The 24,356-nt window shown below is 39.2% G+C and overlaps 7 non-coding genes across 7 annotated transcripts; all 7 read left to right on the top strand.

Moving 5' to 3' along the window:
* The first annotated feature begins 13,018 nt into the window (after positions 1-13,018).
* trnaf-gaa (transfer RNA phenylalanine (anticodon GAA)) lies at positions 13,019-13,091 on the top strand. Its single transcript has one exon. It is a non-coding gene; the product is annotated as a tRNA-Phe (tRNA).
* Positions 13,092-13,236: 145 nt separating this feature from the next.
* On the top strand, positions 13,237-13,308 carry trnaq-cug (transfer RNA glutamine (anticodon CUG)). The gene has a single exon. It is a non-coding gene; the product is annotated as a tRNA-Gln (tRNA).
* Positions 13,309-15,412: 2,104 nt separating this feature from the next.
* Positions 15,413-15,485, top strand: trnaf-gaa (transfer RNA phenylalanine (anticodon GAA)). The gene has a single exon. It is a non-coding gene; the product is annotated as a tRNA-Phe (tRNA).
* A 145-nt stretch (positions 15,486-15,630) lies between these two features.
* On the top strand, positions 15,631-15,702 carry trnaq-cug (transfer RNA glutamine (anticodon CUG)). Its single transcript has one exon. It is a non-coding gene; the product is annotated as a tRNA-Gln (tRNA).
* Positions 15,703-22,963: 7,261 nt separating this feature from the next.
* On the top strand, positions 22,964-23,036 carry trnaf-gaa (transfer RNA phenylalanine (anticodon GAA)). The gene has a single exon. It is a non-coding gene; the product is annotated as a tRNA-Phe (tRNA).
* Positions 23,037-23,181: 145 nt separating this feature from the next.
* Positions 23,182-23,253, top strand: trnaq-cug (transfer RNA glutamine (anticodon CUG)). Its single transcript has one exon. It is a non-coding gene; the product is annotated as a tRNA-Gln (tRNA).
* A 960-nt stretch (positions 23,254-24,213) lies between these two features.
* On the top strand, positions 24,214-24,286 carry trnaf-gaa (transfer RNA phenylalanine (anticodon GAA)). The gene has a single exon. It is a non-coding gene; the product is annotated as a tRNA-Phe (tRNA).
* Positions 24,287-24,356: the final 70 nt, after the last annotated feature.

Below are 24,356 nucleotides of genomic sequence, written 5' to 3'. Positions count from 1 at the left end.
GTTTGGAGACTTTCAATCCAGTGATCCCATTTCACATCTCTTGTAAAGATGATTCTGGAGCTAATTCTGTTGAAGGTGAACATGGGCCAAGGCTGAATTCTTTGGTCCATGATGTTGAGCCCACTTTTGCTTATTCTGACTAACATGGCTGGGGTACTGTTAGTCTGGAGCTCTGATGGTGGCAGGTTCCTGCTTGCTCTAAGAATAAAATTCCAATCAAGATGTACATGGACCATTTCTGATTTTTGTTTGATACAGTACCGATTTTGTTTGCATTGCCCAAAACAACTCAGTTGGGAGACATTGAATCCATTGATCCGTCAACAAACATCGGTAGAACCTACCAATACTTAAAGGAAAAAAGGGAAAAGTTTAATCAAGAGACTGTTTCCAAAGTTGTGGCTCAACAAGCAAGTTCTAGCTTAAAAGTGAGCTGAAATAGACAAACTGTCTTGTCAGAAACTTAGCTTTATACCAAGTTATTTCTGAGGTCCCAGACAAATTGAATAGGGTACAATTCAGTGTTTTGTTTTATACACTACTGAATTGTTTGCAATGGCCAAAATTACTCCTTTTGGAGACTTTCAATCCAGTGATCCCATTTCACATCTCTTGTAAAGATGATTCTGTAGGTAATTCTGTTGAAGGTGAACATGGGCCAAGGCTGAATTCTTTGGTCCATGATGTTGAGCCCACTTTTGCTTATTCTGACTAACATGGCTGGGGTAATGTTAGTCTGGAGCTCTGATGGTGGCAGGTTCCTGCTTGCTCTAAGAATAAAATTCCAATCAACATGTGCATGGACCATTTCTGATTTTTGTTTGATACAGTACTGATTTTGTTTGGATTGCCCAAAACAACTCAGTTGGGAGACATTGAATCCATTGATCCGTCAACAAACATCGGTAGAACCTACGAATACTTAAAGGAAAAAAGGGAAACGTTTAACCAAGAGACTGTTTCCAAAGTTGTGGCTCAACAAGCAAGTTCTAGCTAAAAAGTGAGCTGAAATAGACAAACTGTCTTGTCAGAAACTTAGTTTTATACCAAGTTATTTCTGAGGTCCCAGACAAATTGAATAGGGTACAATTCAGTGTTTTGTTTTATACACTACTGAATTGTTTGCAATGGCCAAAATTACTCCTTTTGGAGACTTTCAATCCAGTGATCCCATTTCACATCTCTTGTAAAGATGATTCTGGAGCTAATTCTGTTGAAGGTGAACATGGGCCAAGGCTGAATTCTTTGGTCCATGATGTTGAGCCCACTTTTGGTTATTCTGACTAACATGGCTGGGGTACTGTAGTTCTGATGGTGGCAGGTTCCTGCTTGCTCTAAGAATAAAATTCCAATCAAGATGTACATGGACCATTTCTGATTTTTGTTTGATACAGTACTGATTTTGTTTGCATTGCCCAAAACAACTCAGTTGGGAGACATTGAATCCATTGATACGTCAACAAACATCGGTAGAACCTACCAATACTTAAAGGGAAAAAGGGAAAAGTTTAATCAAGGGAGTGTTTCCAAAGTTGTGGCTCAACAAGTAAGTTCTGGCTTAAAAGTGAGCTGAAATAGACAAACTGTCTTGTCAGAAACTTAGCTTTGGACAAAGTTATTTCTGAGGTCCCGGACAAATGTGAACAGGGTACAATTCAGCGTTTTGTTTTATACACTACTGATTTGTGTGCAGTGGCCAAAATTACTCAGTTTGGAGACTTTCAATCCAGTGATCCCATTTCACATCTCTTGTAAAGATGATTCTGGAGCTAATTCTGTTGATGGTGAACATGGGCCAAGGCTGAATTCTTTGGTCCATGATGTTGAACCCACATTTGCTTATTCTGACTAACATGGCTGGGGTAATGTAGTTCTGATGGTGGCAGGTTCCTGCTTGCTCTAAGAATAAAATTCCAATCAACATGTACATGGACCATTTCTGATTTTTGTTTGATACAGTACTGATTTTGTTTGCATTGCCCAAAACAACTCAGTTGGGAGACATTGAATCCATGGATCCGTCAACAAACATCGGTAGAACCTACCAATACTTAAAGAAAAAAAGGGAAAAGTTTAATCAAGAGACTGTTTCCAAAGTTGTGGCTCAACAAGCAAGTTCTAGCTTAAAAGTGAGCTGAAATAGACAAACTGTCTTGTCAGAAACTTAGCTTTATACCAAGTTATTTCTGAGGTCCCGGACAAAGTGAATAGGGTACAATTCAGCATTTTGTTTTATACACTACTGATTTGTGTGCAATGGCCAAAATTACTCAGTTTGGAGACTTTCAATCCAGTGATCCCATTTCACATCTCTTGTAAAGATGATTCTGGAGCTAATTCTGTTGAAGGTGAACATGGGCCAACGCTGAATTCTTTGGTCCATGATGTTGAGCCCACATTTGCTTATTCTGACTAACATGGCTGGGGTAATGTTAGTCTGGAGCTCTGATGGTGGCAGGTTCCTGCTTGCTCTAAGAATAAAATTCCAATCAACATGTACATGGACCATTTCTGATTTTTGTTTGATACAGTACTGATTTTGTTTGCATTGCCCAAAACAACTCAGTTGGGAGACATTGAATCCATTGATCCGTCAACAAACATCGGTAGAACCTACGAATACTTAAAGAAAAAAAGGGAAAAGTTTAATCAAGAGACTGTTTCCAAAGTTGTGGCTCAACAAGCAAGTTCTAGCTTAAAAGTGAGCTGAAATAGACAAACTGTCTTGTCAGAAACTTAGCTTTATACCAAGTTATTTCTGAGGTCCCAGACAAATTGAATAGGGTACAATTCAGCGTTTTGTTTTATACACTACTGATTTGTGTGCAATGGCCAAAATTACTCAGTTTGGAGACTTTCAATCCAGTGATCCCATTTCACATCTCTTGTAAAGATGATTCTGGAGCTAATTCAGTTGAAGGTGAACATGGGCCAAGGCTGAATTCTTTGGTCCATGATGTTGAGCCCACATTTGCTTATTCTGACTAACATGGCTGGGGTAATGTTAGTCTGGAGCTCTGATGGTGGCAGGTTCCTGCTTGCTCTAAGAATAAAATTCCAATCAACATGTACATGGACCATTTCTGATTTTTGTTTGATACAGTACTGATTTTGTTTGCATTGCCCAAAACAACTCAGTTGGGAGACATTGAATCCATTGATCCGTCAACAAACATCGGTAGAACCTACGAATACTTAAAGAAAAAAAGGGAAAAGTTTAATCAAGAGACTGTTTCCAAAGTTGTGGCTCAACAAGCAAGTTCTAGCTAAAAAGTGAGCTGAAATAGACAAACTGTCTTGGCAGAAAATTAGCCTTGTACCAAGTTATTTCTGAGGTCCCAGACAAATTGAAAATGTGAATAGGGTACAATTCAGTGTTTTGTTTTATACACTACTGATTTGTGTGCAGTGTCCAAAATTACTCAGTTTGGAGACTTTCAATCCAGTGATCCCATTTCACATCTCTTGTAAAGATGATTCTGGAGCTAATTCTGTTGATGGTGAACATGGGCCAAGGCTGAATTCTTTGGTCCATGATGTTGAGCCCACTTTTGCTTATTCTGACTAACATGGCTGGGGTACTGTTAGTCTGGAGCTCTGATGGTGGCAGGTTCCTGCTTGCTCTAAGAATAAAATTCCAATCAAGATTTACATGGACCATTTCTGATTTTTGTTTGATACAGTACCGATTTTGTTTGCATTGCCCAAAACAACTCAGTTGGGAGACATAGAATCCATTGATCCGTCAACAAACATCGGTAGAACCTACGAATACTTAAAGAAAAAAAGGGAAAAGTTTAATCAAGAGACTGTTTCCAAAGTTGTGGCTCAACAAGCAAGTTCTAGCTTAAAAGTGAGCTGAAATAGACAAACTGTCTTGTCAGAAACTTAGCTTTATACCAAGTTATTTCTGAGGTCCCAGACAAATTGAATAGGGTACAATTCAGTGTTTTGTTTTATACACTACTGAATTGTTTGCAATGGCCAAAATTACTCAGTTTGGAGACTTTCAATCCAGTGATCCCATTTCACATCTCTTGTAAAGATGATTCTGGAGCTAATTCTGTTGAAGGTGAACATGGGCCAAGGCTGAATTCTTTGGTCCATGATGTTGAGCCCACTTTTGCTTATTCTGACTAACATGGCTGGGGTAATGTTAGTCTGGAGCTCTGATGGTGGCAGGTTCCTGCTTGCTCTAAGAATAAAATTCCAATCAACATGTACATGGACCATTTCTGATTTTTGTTTGATACAGTACTGATTTTGTTTGCATTGCCCAAAACAACTCAGTTGGGAGACATTGAATCCATTGATCCGTCAACAAACATCGGTAGAACCTACGAATACTTAAAGAAAAAAAGGGAAAAGTTTAACCAAGAGACTGTTTCCAAAGTTGTGGCTCAACAAGCAAGTTCTAGCTAAAAAGTGAGCTGAAATAGACAAACTGTCTTGTCAGAAACTTAGCTTTGGACCAATTTATTTCTGAGGTCCCAGACAAATTGAAAATGTGAACAGGGTACAATTCAGCGTTTTGTTTTGTACACTACTGATTTGTGTGAAGTGTCCAAAATTACTCAGTTTGGAGACTTTCAATCCAGTGATCCCATTTCACATCTCTTGTAAAGATGATTCTGGAGCTAATTCTGTTGAAGGTGAACATGGGCCAAGGCTGAATTCTTTGGTCCATGATGTTGAGCCCACTTTTGGTTATTCTGACTAACATGGCTGGGGTACTGTAGTTCTGATGGTGGCAGGTTCCTGCTTGCTCTAAGAATAAAATTCCAATCAAGATGTACATGGACCATTTCTGATTTTTGTTTAATACAGTACCGATTTTGTTTGCATTGCCCAAAACAACTCAGTTGGGAGACATTGAATCCATTGATACGTCAACAAACATCGGTAGAACCTACCAATACTTAAAGGGAAAAAGGGAAAAGTTTAATCAAGGGAGTGTTTCCAAAGTTGTGGCTCAACAAGTAAGTTCTGGCTTAAAAGTGAGCTGAAATAGACAAACTGTCTTGTCAGAAACTTAGCTTTATACCAAGTTATTTCTGAGGTCCCGGACAAATTGAATAGGGTACAATTCAGCATTTTGTTTTATACACTACTGATTTGTGTGCAATGGCCAAAATTACTCAGTTTGGAGACTTTCAATCCAGTGATCCCATTTCACATCTCTTGTAAAGATGATTCTGGAGCTAATTCTGTTGATGGTGAACATGGGCCAAGGCTGAATTCTTTGGTCCATGATGTTGAGCCCACTTTTGGTTATTCTGACTAACATGGCTGGGGTACTGTTAGTCTGGAGCTCTGATGGTGGCAGGTTCCTGCTTGCTCTAAGAATAAAATTCCAATCAACATGTACATGGACCATTTCTGATTTTTGTTTGATACAGTACCGATTTTGTTTGCATTGCCCAAAACAACTCAGTTGGGAGACATTGAATCCATTGATCCGTCAACAAACATCGGTAGAACCTTCCAATACTTAAAGGAAAAAAGGGAAAAGTTTAATCAAGAGACTGTTTCCAAAGTTGTGGCTCAACAAGCAAGTTCTAGCTAAAAAGTGAGCTGAAATAGACAAACTGTCTTGTCAGAAACTTAGCTTTGTACCAAGTTATTTCTGAGGTCCCAGACGAATTGAATAGGGTACAATTCAGCGTTTTGTTTTATACACTACTGATTTGTGTGCAATGGCCAAAATTACTCAGTTTGGAGACTTTCAATCCAGTGATCCCATTTCACATCTCTTGTAAAGATGATTCTGGAGCTAATTCTGTTGAAGGTGAACATGGGCCAAGGCTGAATTCTTTGGTCCATGATGTTGAGCCCACTTTTGGTTATTCTGACTAACATGGCTGGGGTACTGTTAGTCTGGAGCTCTGATGGTGGCAGGTTCCTGCTTGCTCTAAGAATAAAATTCCAATCAACATGTACATGGACCATTTCTGATTTTTGTTTGATACAGTACTGATTTTGTTTGCATTGCCCAAAACAACTCAGTTGGGAGACATTGAATCCATTGATCCGTCAACAAACATCGGTAGAACCTACCAATACTTAAAGAAAAAAAGGGAAAAGATTAATCAAGAGAGTCTTTCCAAAGTTTTGGCTCAACAAGTAAGTTCTAGCTAAAAAGTGAGCTGAAATAGACAAACTGTCTTGTCAGAAACTTAGCTTTGTACCAAGTTATTTCTGAGGTCCCAGACAAATTGAAAATGTGAACAGGGTACAATTCAGCGTTTTGTTTTATACACTACTGATTTGTGTGCAATGGCCAAAATTACTCAGTTTGGAGACTTTCAATCCAGTGATCCCATTTCACATCTCTTGTAAAGATGATTCTGGAGCTAATTCTGTTGATGGTGAACATGGGCCAAGGCTGAATTCTTTGGTCCATGATGTTGAGCCCACTTTTGCTTATTCTGACTAACATGGCTGGGGTACTGTTAGTCTGGAGCTCTGATGGTGGCAGGTTCCTGCTTGCTCTAAGAATAAAATTCCAATCAACATGTACATGGACCATTTCTGATTTTTGTTTGATACAGTACTGATTTTGTTTGCATTGCCCAAAACAACTCAGTTGGGAGACATTGAATCCATTGATCCGTCAACAAACATCGGTAGAACCTACGAATACTTAAAGAAAAAAAGGGAAAAGTTTAATCAAGAGACTGTTTCCAAAGTTGTGGCTCAACAAGCAAGTTCTAGCTTAAAAGTGAGCTGAAATAGACAAACTGTCTTGTCAGAAACTTAGCTTTATACCAAGTTATTTCTGAGGTCCCAGACAAATTGAATAGGGTACAATTCAGTGTTTTGTTTTATACACTACTGAATTGTTTGCAATGGCCAAAATTACTCAGTTTGGAGACTTTCAATCCAGTGATCCCATTTCACATCTCTTGTAAAGATGATTCTGGAGCTAATTCTGTTGAAGGTGAACATGGGCCAAGGCTGAATTCTTTGGTCCATGATGTTGAGCCCACTTTTGCTTATTCTGACTAACATGGCTGGGGTACTGTTAGTCTGGAGCTCTGATGGTGGCAGGTTCCTGCTTGCTCTAAGAATAAAATTCCAATCAAGATGTACATGGACCATTTCTGATTTTTGTTTGATACAGTACCGATTTTGTTTGCATTGCCCAAAACAACTCAGTTGGGAGACATTGAATCCATTGATCCGTCAACAAACATCGGTAGAACCTACCAATACTTAAAGGAAAAAAGGGAAAAGTTTAACCAAGAGACTGTTTCCAAAGTTGTGGCTCAACAAGCAAGTTCTAGCTAAAAAGTGAGCTGAAATAGACAAACTGTCTTGTCAGAAACTTAGTTTTATACCAAGTTATTTCTGAGGTCCCAGACAAATTGAATAGGGTACAATTCAGTGTTTTGTTTTATACACTACTGAATTGTTTGCAATGGCCAAAATTACTCCTTTTGGAGACTTTCAATCCAGTGATCCCATTTCACATCTCTTGTAAAGATGATTCTGGAGCTAATTCTGTTGAAGGTGAACATGGGCCAAGGCTGAATTCTTTGGTCCATGATGTTGAGTCCACTTTTGGTTATTCTGACTAACATGGCTGGGGTACTGTAGTTCTGATGGTGGCAGGTTCCTGCTTGCTCTAAGAATAAAATTCCAATCAAGATGTACATGGACCATTTCTGATTTTTGTTTGATACAGTACTGATTTTGTTTGCATTGCCCAAAACAACTCAGTTGGGAGACATTGAATCCATTGATACGTCAACAAACATCGGTAGAACCTACCAATACTTAAAGGGAAAAAGGGAAAAGTTTAATCAAGGGAGTGTTTCCAAAGTTGTGGCTCAACAAGTAAGTTCTGGCTTAAAAGTGAGCTGAAATAGACAAACTGTCTTGTCAGAAACTTAGCTTTGGACAAAGTTATTTCTGAGGTCCCGGACAAATGTGAACAGGGTACAATTCAGCGTTTTGTTTTATACACTACTGATTTGTGTGCAGTGGCCAAAATTACTCAGTTTGGAGACTTTCAATCCAGTGATCCCATTTCACATCTCTTGTAAAGATGATTCTGGAGCTAATTCTGTTGATGGTGAACATGGGCCAAGGCTGAATTCTTTGGTCCATGATGTTGAACCCACATTTGCTTATTCTGACTAACATGGCTGGGGTAATGTAGTTCTGATGGTGGCAGGTTCCTGCTTGCTCTAAGAATAAAATTCCAATCAACATGTACATGGACCATTTCTGATTTTTGTTTGATACAGTACTGATTTTGTTTGCATTGCCCAAAACAACTCAGTTGGGAGACATTGAATCCATGGATCCGTCAACAAACATCGGTAGAACCTACCAATACTTAAAGAAAAAAAGGGAAAAGTTTAATCAAGAGACTGTTTCCAAAGTTGTGGCTCAACAAGCAAGTTCTAGCTTAAAAGTGAGCTGAAATAGACAAACTGTCTTGTCAGAAACTTAGCTTTATACCAAGTTATTTCTGAGGTCCCGGACAAAGTGAATAGGGTACAATTCAGCATTTTGTTTTATACACTACTGATTTGTGTGCAATGGCCAAAATTACTCAGTTTGGAGACTTTCAATCCAGTGATCCCATTTCACATCTCTTGTAAAGATGATTCTGGAGCTAATTCTGTTGAAGGTGAACATGGGCCAAGGCTGAATTCTTTGGTCCATGATGTTGAGCCCACATTTGCTTATTCTGACTAACATGGCTGGGGTAATGTTAGTCTGGAGCTCTGATGGTGGCAGGTTCCTGCTTGCTCTAAGAATAAAATTCCAATCAACATGTACATGGACCATTTCTGATTTTTGTTTGATACAGTACTGATTTTGTTTGCATTGCCCAAAACAACTCAGTTGGGAGACATTGAATCCATTGATCCGTCAACAAACATCGGTAGAACCTACGAATACTTAAAGAAAAAAAGGGAAAAGTTTAATCAAGAGACTGTTTCCAAAGTTGTGGCTCAACAAGCAAGTTCTAGCTAAAAAGTGAGCTGAAATAGACAAACTGTCTTGGCAGAAAATTAGCCTTGTACCAAGTTATTTCTGAGGTCCCAGACAAATTGAAAATGTGAATAGGGTACAATTCAGTGTTTTGTTTTATACACTACTGATTTGTGTGCAGTGTCCAAAATTACTCAGTTTGGAGACTTTCAATCCAGTGATCCCATTTCACATCTCTTGTAAAGATGATTCTGGAGCTAATTCTGTTGACGGTGAACATGGGCCAAGGCTGAATTCTTTGGTCCATGATGTTGAGCCCACTTTTGCTTATTCTGACTAACATGGCTGGGGTACTGTTAGTCTGGAGCTCTGATGGTGGCAGGTTCCTGCTTGCTCTAAGAATAAAATTCCAATCAAGATGTACATGGACCATTTCTGATTTTTGTTTGATACAGTACCGATTTTGTTTGCATTGCCCAAAACAACTCAGTTGGGAGACATAGAATCCATTGATCCGTCAACAAACATCGGTAGAACCTACGAATACTTAAAGAAAAAAAGGGAAAAGTTTAATCAAGAGACTGTTTCCAAAGTTGTGGCTCAACAAGCAAGTTCTAGCTTAAAAGTGAGCTGAAATAGACAAACTGTCTTGTCAGAAACTTAGCTTTATACCAAGTTATTTCTGAGGTCCCAGACAAATTGAATAGGGTACAATTCAGTGTTTTGTTTTATACACTACTGAATTGTTTGCAATGGCCAAAATTACTCAGTTTGGAGACTTTCAATCCAGTGATCCCATTTCACATCTCTTGTAAAGATGATTCTGGAGCTAATTCTGTTGAAGGTGAACATGGGCCAAGGCTGAATTCTTTGGTCCATGATGTTGAGCCCACTTTTGCTTATTCTGACTAACATGGCTGGGGTAATGTTAGTCTGGAGCTCTGATGGTGGCAGGTTCCTGCTTGCTCTAAGAATAAAATTCCAATCAACATGTACATGGACCATTTCTGATTTTTGTTTGATACAGTACTGATTTTGTTTGCATTGCCCAAAACAACTCAGTTGGGAGACATTGAATCCATTGATCCGTCAACAAACATCGGTAGAACCTACGAATACTTAAAGAAAAAAAGGGAAAAGTTTAACCAAGAGACTGTTTCCAAAGTTGTGGCTCAACAAGCAAGTTCTAGCTAAAAAGTGAGCTGAAATAGACAAACTGTCTTGTCAGAAACTTAGCTTTGGACCAATTTATTTCTGAGGTCCCAGACAAATTGAAAATGTGAACAGGGTACAATTCAGCGTTTTGTTTTGTACACTACTGATTTGTGTGCAGTGTCCAAAATTACTCAGTTTGGAGACTTCCAATCCAGTGATCCCATTTCACATCTCTTGTAAAGATGATTCTGGAGCTAATTCTGTTGAAGGTGAACATGGGCCAAGGCTGAATTCTTTGGTCCATGATGTTGAGCCCACTTTTGGTTATTCTGACTAACATGGCTGGGGTACTGTAGTTCTGATGGTGGCAGGTTCCTGCTTGCTCTAAGAATAAAATTCCAATCAAGATGTACATGGACCATTTCTGATTTTTGTTTAATACAGTACCGATTTTGTTTGCATTGCCCAAAACAACTCAGTTGGGAGACATTGAATCCATTGATACGTCAACAAACATCGGTAGAACCTACCAATACTTAAAGGGAAAAAGGGAAAAGTTTAATCAAGGGAGTGTTTCCAAAGTTGTGGCTCAACAAGTAAGTTCTGGCTTAAAAGTGAGCTGAAATAGACAAACTGTCTTGTCAGAAACTTAGCTTTATACCAAGTTATTTCTGAGGTCCCGGACAAATTGAATAGGGTACAATTCAGCATTTTGTTTTATACACTACTGATTTGTGTGCAATGGCCAAAATTACTCAGTTTGGAGACTTTCAATCCAGTGATCCCATTTCACATCTCTTGTAAAGATGATTCTGGAGCTAATTCTGTTGATGGTGAACATGGGCCAAGGCTGAATTCTTTGGTCCATGATGTTGAGCCCACTTTTGCTTATTCTGACTAACATGGCTGGGGTACTGTTAGTCTGGAGCTCTGATGGTGGCAGGTTCCTGCTTGCTCTAAGAATAAAATTCCAATCAAGATGTACATGGACCATTTCTGATTTTTGTTTGATACAGTACCGATTTTGTTTGCATTGCCCAAAACAACTCAGTTGGGAGACATTGAATCCATTGATCCGTCAACAAACATCGGTAGAACCTACCAATACTTAAAGGAAAAAAGGGAAAAGTTTAACCAAGAGACTGTTTCCAAAGTTGTGGCTCAACAAGCAAGTTCTAGCTAAAAAGTGAGCTGAAATAGACAAACTGTCTTGTCAGAAACTTAGCTTTATACGAAGTTATTTCTGAGGTCCCAGACAAATTGAATAGGGTACAATTCAGCGTTTTGTTTTATACACTACTGATTTGTGTGCAATGGCCAAAATTACTCAGTTTGGAGACTTTCAATCCAGTGATCCCATTTCACATCTCTTGTAAAGATGATTCTGGAGCTAATTCTGTTGAAGGTGAACATGGGCCAAGGCTGAATTCTTTGGTCCATGATGTTGAGCCCACTTTTGCTTATTCTGACTAACATGGCTGGGGTAATGTTAGTCTGGAGCTCTGATGGTGGCAGGTTCCTGCTTGCTCTAAGAATAAAATTCCAATCAAGATGTACATGGACCATTTCTGATTTTTGTTTGATACAGTACCGATTTTGTTTGCATTGCCCAAAACAACTCAGTTGGGAGACATTGAATCCATGGATCCGTCAACAAACATCGGTAGAACCTACGAATACTTAAAGAAAAAAAGGGAAAAGTTTAATCAAGAGACTGTTTCCAAAGTTGTGGCTCAACAAGCAAGTTCTAGCTTAAAAGTGAGCTGAAATAGACAAACTGTCTTGTCAGAAACTTAGCTTTATACCAAGTTATTTCTGAGGTCCCAGACAAATTGAATAGGGTACAATTCAGTGTTTTGTTTTATACACTACTGAATTGTTTGCAATGGCCAAAATTACTCAGTTTGGAGACTTTCAATCCAGTGATCCCATTTCACATCTCTTGTAAAGATGATTCTGTAGGTAATTCTGTTGAAGGTGAACATGGGCCAAGGCTGAATTCTTTGGTCCATGATGTTGAGCCCACTTTTGCTTATTCTGACTAACATGGCTGCGGTAATGTTAGTCTGGAGCTCTGATGGTGGCAGGTTCCTGCTTGCTCTAAGAATAAAATTCCAATCAAGATGTACATGGACCATTTCTGATTTTTGTTTGATACAGTACTGATTTTGTTTGCATTGCCCAAAACAACTCAGTTGGGAGACATTGAATCCATTGATCCGTCAACAAACATCGGTAGAACCTACGAATACTTAAAGAAAAAAAGGGAAAAGTTTAACCAAGAGACTGTTTCCAAAGTTGTGGCTCAACAAGCAAGTTCTAGCTAAAAAGTGAGCTGAAATAGACAAACTGTCTTGTCAGAAACTTAGCTTTGGACCAAGTTATTTCTGAGGTCCCAGACAAATTGAAAATGTGAACAGGGTACAATTCAGCGTTTTGTTTTATACACTACTGATTTGTGTGCAGTGGCCAAAATTACTCAGTTTGGAGACTTTCAATCCAGTGATCCCATTTCACATCTCTTGTAAAGATGATTCTGGAGCTAATTCTGTTGATGGTGAACATGGGCCAAGGCTGAATTCTTTGGTCCATGATGTTGAGCCCACTTTTGCTTATTCTGACTAACATGGCTGGGGTACTGTTAGTCTGGAGCTCTGATGGTGGCAGGTTCCTGCTTGCTCTAAGAATAAAATTCCAATCAAGATGTACATGGACCATTTCTGATTTTTGTTTGATACAGTACCGATTTTGTTTGCATTGCCCAAAACAACTCAGTTGGGAGACATTGAATCCATTGATCCGTCAACAAACATCGGTAGAACCTACCAATACTTAAAGGGAAAGAGGGAAAAGTTTAATCAAGGGAGTGTTTCCAAAGTTGTGGCTCAACAAGTAAGTTCTAGCTTAAAAATGTGCCGAAATAGCTCAGTTGGGAGAGCGTCAGACTGAAGATCTGAAGGTCCCTGGTTCAATCCCGGGTTTCGGCATTGTTCTTGGTATCTTGATGACAGCGGCATAATCACTGGCCTTTTAGGTAGTAGCTGCTTGCCAGAAGCCTGATAACAAAATTGCTGCTTGGCCAGTATGTGGCTGTAATTGCCTGGAAAAAAAACACAATCAGTGAAACAGCTTGGTTCCATGGTGTAATGGTTAGCACTCTGGACTCTGAATCCAGTGATCTGAGTTCAAATCTCAGTGGAACCTGACAAGAGTTAGCATAGGTGCCTTTATGCAACTAGACAAACTGTCTTGTCAGAAACTTAGCTTTTTTGGTCCATGATGTTGAGCCCACATTTGCTTATTCTGACTAACATGGCTGGGGTACTGGAGCTCTGATGGTGGCAGGTTCCTGCTTGCTCTAAGAATAAAATTCCAATCAACATGTACATGGACCATTTCTGATTTTTGTTTGATACAGTACTGATTTTGTTTGCATTGCCCAAAACAACTCAGTTGGGAGACATTGAATCCATTGATCCGTCAACAAACATCGGTAGAACCTACCAATACTTAAAGAAAAAAAGGGAAAAGTTTAATCAAGAGACTATTTCCAAAGTTGTGGCTCAACAAGTAAGTTCTGGCTTAAAAGTGAGCTGAAATAGACAAACTGTCTTGGCAGAAACTTAGCTTTATACCAAGTTATTTCTGAGGTCCCAGACAAATTGAATAGGGTACAATTCAGCGTTTTGTTTTATACACTACTGATTTGTGTGCAATGGCCAAAATTACTCAGTTTGGAGACTTTCAATCCAGTGATCCCATTTCACATCTCTTGTAAAGATGATTCTGGAGCTAATTCTGTTGAAGGTGAACATGGGCCAAGGCTGAATTCTTTGGTCCATGATGTTGAGCCCACTTTTGCTTATTCTGACTAACATGGCTGGGGTAGTGTTAGTCTGGAGCTCTGATGGTGGCAGGTTCCTGCTTGCTCTAAGAATAAAATTCCAATCAACATGTACATGGACCATTTCTGATTTTTGTTTAATACAGTACCGATTTTGTTTGCATTGCCCAAAACAACTCAGTTGGGAGACATTGAATCCATTGATACGTCAACAAACATCGGTAGAACCTACCAATACTTAAAGGGAAAAAGGGAAAAGTTTAATCAAGGGAGTGTTTCCAAAGTTGTGGCTCAACAAGTAAGTTCTGGCTTAAAAGTGAGCTGAAATAGACAAACTGTCTTGTCAGAAACTTAGCTTTATACCAAGTTATTTCTGAGGTCCCGGACAAATTGAATAGGGTACAATTCAGCATTTTGTTTTATACACTACTGATTTGTGTGCAATGGCCAAAATTACTCAGTTTGGAGACTTTCAATCCAGTGATCCCATTTCACATCTCTTGTAAAGATGATTCTGGAGCTAATTCTGTTGATGGTGAACATGGGCCAAGGCTGAATTCTTTCGTCCATGATGTTGAACCCACATTTGCTTATTCTGACTAACATGGCTGGAGTAATGTTAGTCTGGAGCTCTGATGGTGGCAGGTTCCTGCTTGCTCTAAGAATAAAATTCCAATCAAGATGTACATGGACCATTTCTGATTTTTGTTTGATACAGTACCGATTTTGTTTGCATTGCCCAAAACAACTCAGTTGGGAGACATTGAATCCATGGATCCGTCAACAAACATCGGTAGAACCTACCAATACTTAAAGAAAAAAAGGGAAAAGTTTAATCAAGAGACTGTTTCCAAAGTTGTGGCTCAACAAGCAAGTTCTAGCTTAAAAGTGAGCTGAAATAGACAAACTGTCTTGTCAGAAACTTAGCTTTATACCAAGTTATTTCTGAGGTCCCAGACAAATTGAATAGGGTACAATTCAGTGTTTTGTTTTATACACTACTGAATTGTTTGCAATGGCCAAAATTACTCAGTTTGGAGACTTTCAATCCAGTGATCCCATTTCACATCTCTTGTAAAGATGATTCTGTAGGTAATTCTGTTGAAGGTGAACATGGGCCAAGGCTGAATTCTTTGGTCCATGATGTTGAGCCCACTTTTGCTTATTCTGACTAACATGGCTGCGGTAATGTTAGTCTGGAGCTCTGATGGTGGCAGGTTCCTGCTTGCTCTAAGAATAAAATTCCAATCAAGATGTACATGGACCATTTCTGATTTTTGTTTGATACAGTACTGATTTTGTTTGCATTGCCCAAAACAACTCAGTTGGGAGACATTGAATCCATTGATCCGTCAACAAACATCGGTAGAACCTACGAATACTTAAAGGGAAAAAGGGAAAAGTTTAATCAAGTGAGTGTTTCCAAAGTTGTGGCTCAGAAAGTAAGTTGTGGCTTAAAAATGAGCCGAAATAGCTCAGTTGGGAGAGCGTCAGACTGAAGATCTGAAGGTCCCTGGTTCAATCCCGGGTTTCGGCATTGTTCTTGGTATCTTGATGACAGCGGCATAATCACTGGCCTTTTAGGTAGTAGCTGCTTGCCAGAAGCCTGATAACAAAATTGCTGCTTGGCCAGTATGTGGCTGTAATTGCCTGGAAAAAAAACACAATCAGTGAAACAGCTTGGTTCCATGGTGTAATGGATAGCACTCTGGACTCTGAATCCAGTGATCTGAGTTCAAATCTCAGTGGAACCTGACAAGAGTTAGCATAGGTGCCTTTATGCAACTAGACAAACTGTCTTGTCAGAAACTTAGCTTTTTTGGTCCATGATGTTGAGCCCACATTTGCTTATTCTGACTAACATGGCTGGGGTACTGGAACTCTGATGGTGGCAGGTTCCTGCTTGCTCTAAGAATAAAATTCCAATCAACATGTACATGGACCATTTCTGATTTTTGTTTGATACAGTACTGATTTTGTTTGCATTGCCCAAAACAACTCAGTTGGGAGACATTGAATCCATTGATCCGTCAACAAACATCGGTAGAACCTACCAATACTTAAAGAAAAAAAGGGAAAAGATTAATCAAGAGAGTCTTTCCAAAGTTTTGGCTCAACAAGTAAGTTCTAGCTAAAAAGTGAGCTGAAATAGACAAACTGTCTTGTCAGAAACTTAGCTTTGTACCAAGTTATTTCTGAGGTCCCAGACAAATTGAAAATGTGAACAGGGTACAATTCAGCGTTTTGTTTTATACACTACTGATTTGTGTGCAATGGCCAAAATTACTCAGTTTGGAGACTTTCAATCCAGTGATCCCATTTCACATCTCTTGTAAAGATGATTCTGGAGCTAATTCTGTTGATGGTGAACATGGGCCAAGGCTGAATTCTTTGGTCCATGATGTTGAGCCCACTTTTGCTTATTCTGACTAACATGGCTGGGGTACTGTTAGTCTGGAGCTCTGATGGTGGCAGGTTCCTGCTTGCTCTAAGAATAAAATTCCAATCAACATGTACATGGACCATTTCTGATTTTTGTTTGATACAGTACTGATTTTGTTTGCATTGCCCAAAACAACTCAGTTGGGAGACATTGAATCCATTGATCCGTCAACAAACATCGGTAGAACCTACGAATACTTAAAGAAAAAAAGGGAAAAGTTTAATCAAGAGACTGTTTCCAAAGTTGTGGCTCAACAAGCAAGTTCTAGCTTAAAAGTGAGCTGAAATAGACAAACTGTCTTGTCAGAAACTTAGCTTTATACCAAGTTATTTCTGAGGTCCCAGACAAATTGAATAGGGTACAATTCAGTGTTTTGTTTTATACACTACTGAATTGTTTGCAATGGCCAAAATTACTCAGTTTGGAGACTTTCAATCCAGTGATCCCATTTCACATCTCTTGTAAAGATGATTCTGGAGCTAATTCTGTTGAAGGTGAACATGGGCCAAGGCTGAATTCTTTGGTCCATGATGTTGAGCCCACTTTTGCTTATTCTGACTAACATGGCTGGGGTACTGTTAGTCTGGAGCTCTGATGGTGGCAGGTTCCTGCTTGCTCTAAGAATAAAATTCCAATCAAGATGTACATGGACCATTTCTGATTTTTGTTTGATACAGTACCGATTTTGTTTGCATTGCCCAAAACAACTCAGTTGGGAGACATTGAATCCATTGATCCGTCAACAAACATCGGTAGAACCTACCAATACTTAAAGGAAAAAAGGGAAAAGTTTAACCAAGAGACTGTTTCCAAAGTTGTGGCTCAACAAGCAAGTTCTAGCTAAAAAGTGAGCTGAAATAGACAAACTGTCTTGTCAGAAACTTAGTTTTATACCAAGTTATTTCTGAGGTCCCAGACAAATTGAATAGGGTACAATTCAGTGTTTTGTTTTATACACTACTGAATTGTTTGCAATGGCCAAAATTACTCCTTTTGGAGACTTTCAATCCAGTGATCCCATTTCACATCTCTTGTAAAGATGATTCTGGAGCTAATTCTGTTGAAGGTGAACATGGGCCAAGGCTGAATTCTTTGGTCCATGATGTTGAGTCCACTTTTGGTTATTCTGACTAACATGGCTGGGGTACTGTAGTTCTGATGGTGGCAGGTTCCTGCTTGCTCTAAGAATAAAATTCCAATCAAGATGTACATGGACCATTTCTGATTTTTGTTTGATACAGTACTGATTTTGTTTGCATTGCCCAAAACAACTCAGTTGGGAGACATTGAATCCATTGATACGTCAACAAACATCGGTAGAACCTACCAATACTTAAAGGGAAAAAGGGAAAAGTTTAATCAAGGGAGTGTTTCCAAAGTTGTGGCTCAACAAGTAAGTTCTGGCTTAAAAGTGAGCTGAAATAGACAAACTGTCTTGTCAGAAACTTAGCTTTGGACAAAGTTATTTCTGAGGTCCCGGACAAATGTGAACAGGGTACAATTCAGCGTTTTGTTTTATACACTACTGATTTGTGTGCAGTGGCCAAAATTACTCAGTTTGGAGACTTTCAATCCAGTGATCCCATTTCACATCTCTTGTAAAGATGATTCTGGAGCTAATTCTGTTGATGGTGAACATGGGCCAAGGCTGAATTCTTTGGTCCATGATGTTGAACCCACATTTGCTTATTCTGACTAACATGGCTGGGGTAATGTAGTTCTGATGGTGGCAGGTTCCTGCTTGCTCTAAGAATAAAATTCCAATCAACATGTACATGGACCATTTCTGATTTTTGTTTGATACAGTACTGATTTTGTTTGCATTGCCCAAAACAACTCAGTTGGGAGACATTGAATCCATGGATCCGTCAACAAACATCGGTAGAACCTACCAATACTTAAAGAAAAAAAGGGAAAAGTTTAATCAAGAGACTGTTTCCAAAGTTGTGGCTCAACAAGCAAGTTCTAGCTTAAAAGTGAGCTGAAATAGACAAACTGTCTTGTCAGAAACTTAGCTTTATACCAAGTTATTTCTGAGGTCCCGGACAAAGTGAATAGGGTACAATTCAGCATTTTGTTTTATACACTACTGATTTGTGTGCAATGGCCAAAATTACTCAGTTTGGAGACTTTCAATCCAGTGATCCCATTTCACATCTCTTGTAAAGATGATTCTGGAGCTAATTCTGTTGAAGGTGAACATGGGCCAAGGCTGAATTCTTTGGTCCATGATGTTGAGCCCACATTTGCTTATTCTGACTAACATGGCTGGGGTAATGTTAGTCTGGAGCTCTGATGGTGGCAGGTTCCTGCTTGCTCTAAGAATAAAATTCCAATCAACATGTACATGGACCATTTCTGATTTTTGTTTGATACAGTACTGATTTTGTTTGCATTGCCCAAAACAACTCAGTTGGGAGACATTGAATCCATTGATCCGTCAACAAACATCGGTAGAACCTACGAATACTTAAAGAAAAAAAGGGAAAAGTTTAATCAAGAGACTGTTTCCAAAGTTGTGGCTCAACAAGCAAGTTCTAGCTAAAAAGTGAGCTGAAATAGACAAACTGTCTTGGCAGAAAATTAGCCTTGTACCAAGTTATTTCTGAGGTCCCAGACAAATTGAAAATGTGAATAGGGTACAATTCAGTGTTTTGTTTTATACACTACTGATTTGTGTGCAGTGTCCAAAATTACTCAGTTTGGAGACTTTCAATCCAGTGATCCCATTTCACATCTCTTGTAAAGATGATTCTGGAGCTAATTCTGTTGACGGTGAACATGGGCCAAGGCTGAATTCTTTGGTCCATGATGTTGAGCCCACTTTTGCTTATTCTGACTAACATGGCTGGGGTACTGTTAGTCTGGAGCTCTGATGGTGGCAGGTTCCTGCTTGCTCTAAGAATAAAATTCCAATCAAGATGTACATGGACCATTTCTGATTTTTGTTTGATACAGTACCGATTTTGTTTGCATTGCCCAAAACAACTCAGTTGGGAGACATAGAATCCATTGATCCGTCAACAAACATCGGTAGAACCTACGAATACTTAAAGAAAAAAAGGGAAAAGTTTAATCAAGAGACTGTTTCCAAAGTTGTGGCTCAACAAGCAAGTTCTAGCTTAAAAGTGAGCTGAAATAGACAAACTGTCTTGTCAGAAACTTAGCTTTATACCAAGTTATTTCTGAGGTCCCAGACAAATTGAATAGGGTACAATTCAGTGTTTTGTTTTATACACTACTGAATTGTTTGCAATGGCCAAAATTACTCAGTTTGGAGACTTTCAATCCAGTGATCCCATTTCACATCTCTTGTAAAGATGATTCTGGAGCTAATTCTGTTGAAGGTGAACATGGGCCAAGGCTGAATTCTTTGGTCCATGATGTTGAGCCCACTTTTGCTTATTCTGACTAACATGGCTGGGGTAATGTTAGTCTGGAGCTCTGATGGTGGCAGGTTCCTGCTTGCTCTAAGAATAAAATTCCAATCAACATGTACATGGACCATTTCTGATTTTTGTTTGATACAGTACTGATTTTGTTTGCATTGCCCAAAACAACTCAGTTGGGAGACATTGAATCCATTGATCCGTCAACAAACATCGGTAGAACCTACGAATACTTAAAGAAAAAAAGGGAAAAGTTTAACCAAGAGACTGTTTCCAAAGTTCTGGCTCAACAAGCAAGTTCTAGCTAAAAAGTGAGCTGAAATAGACAAACTGTCTTGTCAGAAACTTAGCTTTGGACCAATTTATTTCTGAGGTCCCAGACAAATTGAAAATGTGAACAGGGTACAATTCAGCGTTTTGTTTTGTACACTACTGATTTGTGTGCAGTGTCCAAAATTACTCAGTTTGGAGACTTTCAATCCAGTGATCCCATTTCACATCTCTTGTAAAGATGATTCTGGAGCTAATTCTGTTGAAGGTGAACATGGGCCAAGGCTGAATTCTTTGGTCCATGATGTTGAGCCCACTTTTGGTTATTCTGACTAACATGGCTGGGGTACTGTAGTTCTGATGGTGGCAGGTTCCTGCTTGCTCTAAGAATAAAATTCCAATCAAGATGTACATGGACCATTTCTGATTTTTGTTTAATACAGTACCGATTTTGTTTGCATTGCCCAAAACAACTCAGTTGGGAGACATTGAATCCATTGATACGTCAACAAACATCGGTAGAACCTACCAATACTTAAAGGGAAAAAGGGAAAAGTTTAATCAAGGGAGTGTTTCCAAAGTTGTGGCTCAACAAGTAAGTTCTGGCTTAAAAGTGAGCTGAAATAGACAAACTGTCTTGTCAGAAACTTAGCTTTATACCAAGTTATTTCTGAGGTCCCGGACAAATTGAATAGGGTACAATTCAGCATTTTGTTTTATACACTACTGATTTGTGTGCAATGGCCAAAATTACTCAGTTTGGAGACTTTCAATCCAGTGATCCCATTTCACATCTCTTGTAAAGATGATTCTGGAGCTAATTCTGTTGATGGTGAACATGGGCCAAGGCTGAATTCTTTGGTCCATGATGTTGAGCCCACTTTTGCTTATTCTGACTAACATGGCTGGGGTACTGTTAGTCTGGAGCTCTGATGGTGGCAGGTTCCTGCTTGCTCTAAGAATAAAATTCCAATCAAGATGTACATGGACCATTTCTGATTTTTGTTTGATACAGTACCGATTTTGTTTGCATTGCCCAAAACAACTCAGTTGGGAGACATAGAATCCATTGATCCGTCAACAAACATCGGTAGAACCTACGAATACTTAAAGAAAAAAAGGGAAAAGTTTAATCAAGAGACTGTTTCCAAAGTTGTGGCTCAACAAGCAAGTTCTAGCTAAAAAGTGAGCTGAAATAGACAAACTGTCTTGTCAGAAACTTAGCTTTATACGAAGTTATTTCTGAGGTCCCAGACAAATTGAATAGGGTACAATTCAGCGTTTTGTTTTATACACTACTGATTTGTGTGCAATGGCCAAAATTACTCAGTTTGGAGACTTTCAATCCAGTGATCCCATTTCACATCTCTTGTAAAGATGATTCTGGAGCTAATTCTGTTGAAGGTGAACATGGGCCAAGGCTGAATTCTTTGGTCCATGATGTTGAGCCCACTTTTGCTTATTCTGACTAACATGGCTGGGGTAATGTTAGTCTGGAGCTCTGATGGTGGCAGGTTCCTGCTTGCTCTAAGAATAAAATTCCAATCAAGATGTACATGGACCATTTCTGATTTTTGTTTGATACAGTACCGATTTTGTTTGCATTGCCCAAAACAACTCAGTTGGGAGACATTGAATCCATGGATCCGTCAACAAACATCGGTAGAACCTACGAATACTTAAAGAAAAAAAGGGAAAAGTTTAATCAAGAGACTGTTTCCAAAGTTGTGGCTCAACAAGCAAGTTCTAGCTTAAAAGTGAGCTGAAATAGACAAACTGTCTTGTCAGAAACTTAGCTTTATACCAAGTTATTTCTGAGGTCCCAGACAAATTGAATAGGGTACAATTCAGTGTTTTGTTTTATACACTACTGAATTGTTTGCAATGGCCAAAATTACTCAGTTTGGAGACTTTCAATCCAGTGATCCCATTTCACATCTCTTGTAAAGATGATTCTGTAGGTAATTCTGTTGAAGGTGAACATGGGCCAAGGCTGAATTCTTTGGTCCATGATGTTGAGCCCACTTTTGCTTATTCTGACTAACATGGCTGCGGTAATGTTAGTCTGGAGCTCTGATGGTGGCAGGTTCCTGCTTGCTCTAAGAATAAAATTCCAATCAAGATGTACATGGACCATTTCTGATTTTTGTTTGATACAGTACTGATTTTGTTTGCATTGCCCAAAACAACTCAGTTGGGAGACATTGAATCCATTGATCCGTCAACAAACATCGGTAGAACCTACGAATACTTAAAGAAAAAAAGGGAAAAGTTTAACCAAGAGACTGTTTCCAAAGTTGTGGCTCAACAAGCAAGTTCTAGCTAAAAAGTGAGCTGAAATAGACAAACTGTCTTGTCAGAAACTTAGCTTTGGACCAAGTTATTTCTGAGGTCCCAGACAAATTGAAAATGTGAACAGGGTACAATTCAGCGTTTTGTTTTATACACTACTGATTTGTGTGCAGTGGCCAAAATTACTCAGTTTGGAGACTTTCAATCCAGTGATCCCATTTCACATCTCTTGTAAAGATGATTCTGGAGCTAATTCTGTTGATGGTGAACATGGGCCAAGGCTGAATTCTTTGGTCCATGATGTTGAGCCCACTTTTGCTTATTCTGACTAACATGGCTGGGGTACTGTTAGTCTGGAGCTCTGATGGTGGCAGGTTCCTGCTTGCTCTAAGAATAAAATTCCAATCAAGATGTACATGGACCATTTCTGATTTTTGTTTGATACAGTACCGATTTTGTTTGCATTGCCCAAAACAACTCAGTTGGGAGACATTGAATCCATTGATCCGTCAACAAACATCGGTAGAACCTACCAATACTTAAAGGGAAAGAGGGAAAAGTTTAATCAAGGGAGTGTTTCCAAAGTTGTGGCTCAACAAGTAAGTTCTAGCTTAAAAATGTGCCGAAATAGCTCAGTTGGGAGAGCGTCAGACTGAAGATCTGAAGGTCCCTGGTTCAATCCCGGGTTTCGGCATTGTTCTTGGTATCTTGATGACAGCGGCATAATCACTGGCCTTTTAGGTAGTAGCTGCTTGCCAGAAGCCTGATAACAAAATTGCTGCTTGGCCAGTATGTGGCTGTAATTGCCTGGAAAAAAAACACAATCAGTGAAACAGCTTGGTTCCATGGTGTAATGGTTAGCACTCTGGACTCTGAATCCAGTGATCTGAGTTCAAATCTCAGTGGAACCTGACAAGAGTTAGCATAGGTGCCTTTATGCAACTAGACAAACTGTCTTGTCAGAAACTTAGCTTTTTTGGTCCATGATGTTGAGCCCACATTTGCTTATTCTGACTAACATGGCTGGGGTACTGGAGCTCTGATGGTGGCAGGTTCCTGCTTGCTCTAAGAATAAAATTCCAATCAACATGTACATGGACCATTTCTGATTTTTGTTTGATACAGTACTGATTTTGTTTGCATTGCCCAAAACAACTCAGTTGGGAGACATTGAATCCATTGATCCGTCAACAAACATCGGTAGAACCTACCAATACTTAAAGGAAAAAAGGGAAAAGTTTAATCAAGTGAGTGTTTCCAAAGTTGTGGCTCAACAAGCAAGTTCTAGCTTAAAAGTGAGCTGAAATAGACAAACTGTCTTGTCAGAAACTTAGCTTTATACCAAGTTATTTCTGAGGTCCCAGACAAATTGAATAGGGTACAATTCAGCGTTTTGTTTTATACACTACTGATTTGTGTGCAATGGCCAAAATTACTCAGTTTGGAGACTTTCAATCCAGTGATCCCATTTCACATCTCTTGTAAAGATGATTCTGGAGCTAATTCTGTTGAAGGTGAACATGGGCCAAGGCTGAATTCTTTGGTCCATGATGTTGAGCCCACTTTTGCTTATTCTGACTAACATGGCTGGGGTACTGTTAGTCTGGAGCTCTGATGGTGGCAGGTTCCTGCTTGCTCTAAGAATAAAATTCCAATCAAGATGTACATGGACCATTTCTGATTTTTGTTTGATACAGTACTGATTTTGTTTGCATTGCCCAAAACAACTCAGTTGGGAGACATTGAATCCATTGATCCGTCAACAAACATCGGTAGAACCTACGAATACTTAAAGAAAAAAAGGGAAAAGTTTAATCAAGAGACTGTTTCCAAAGTTGTGGCTCAGCAAGTAAGTTCTGGCTTAAAAATGTGCCGAAATAGCTCAGTTGGGAGAGCGTCAGACTGAAGATTTGAAGGACCCTGGTTCAATCCCAGGTTTTGGCATTGTTCTTGGTATCTTGATGACAGCGGCATAATCACTGTCCTTTTAGGTAGTAGCTGCTTGCCAGAAGCC

Source organism: Ictalurus punctatus, chromosome 10 (genome assembly GCF_001660625.3).
Source record: "Ictalurus punctatus breed USDA103 chromosome 10, Coco_2.0, whole genome shotgun sequence".
Classification (NCBI taxonomy): Eukaryota; Metazoa; Chordata; class Actinopteri; order Siluriformes; family Ictaluridae; genus Ictalurus; species Ictalurus punctatus.
The sequence above is the reverse complement of the archived record's forward strand: the minus strand, read 5'-3'. Positions and strand labels throughout refer to the sequence as shown.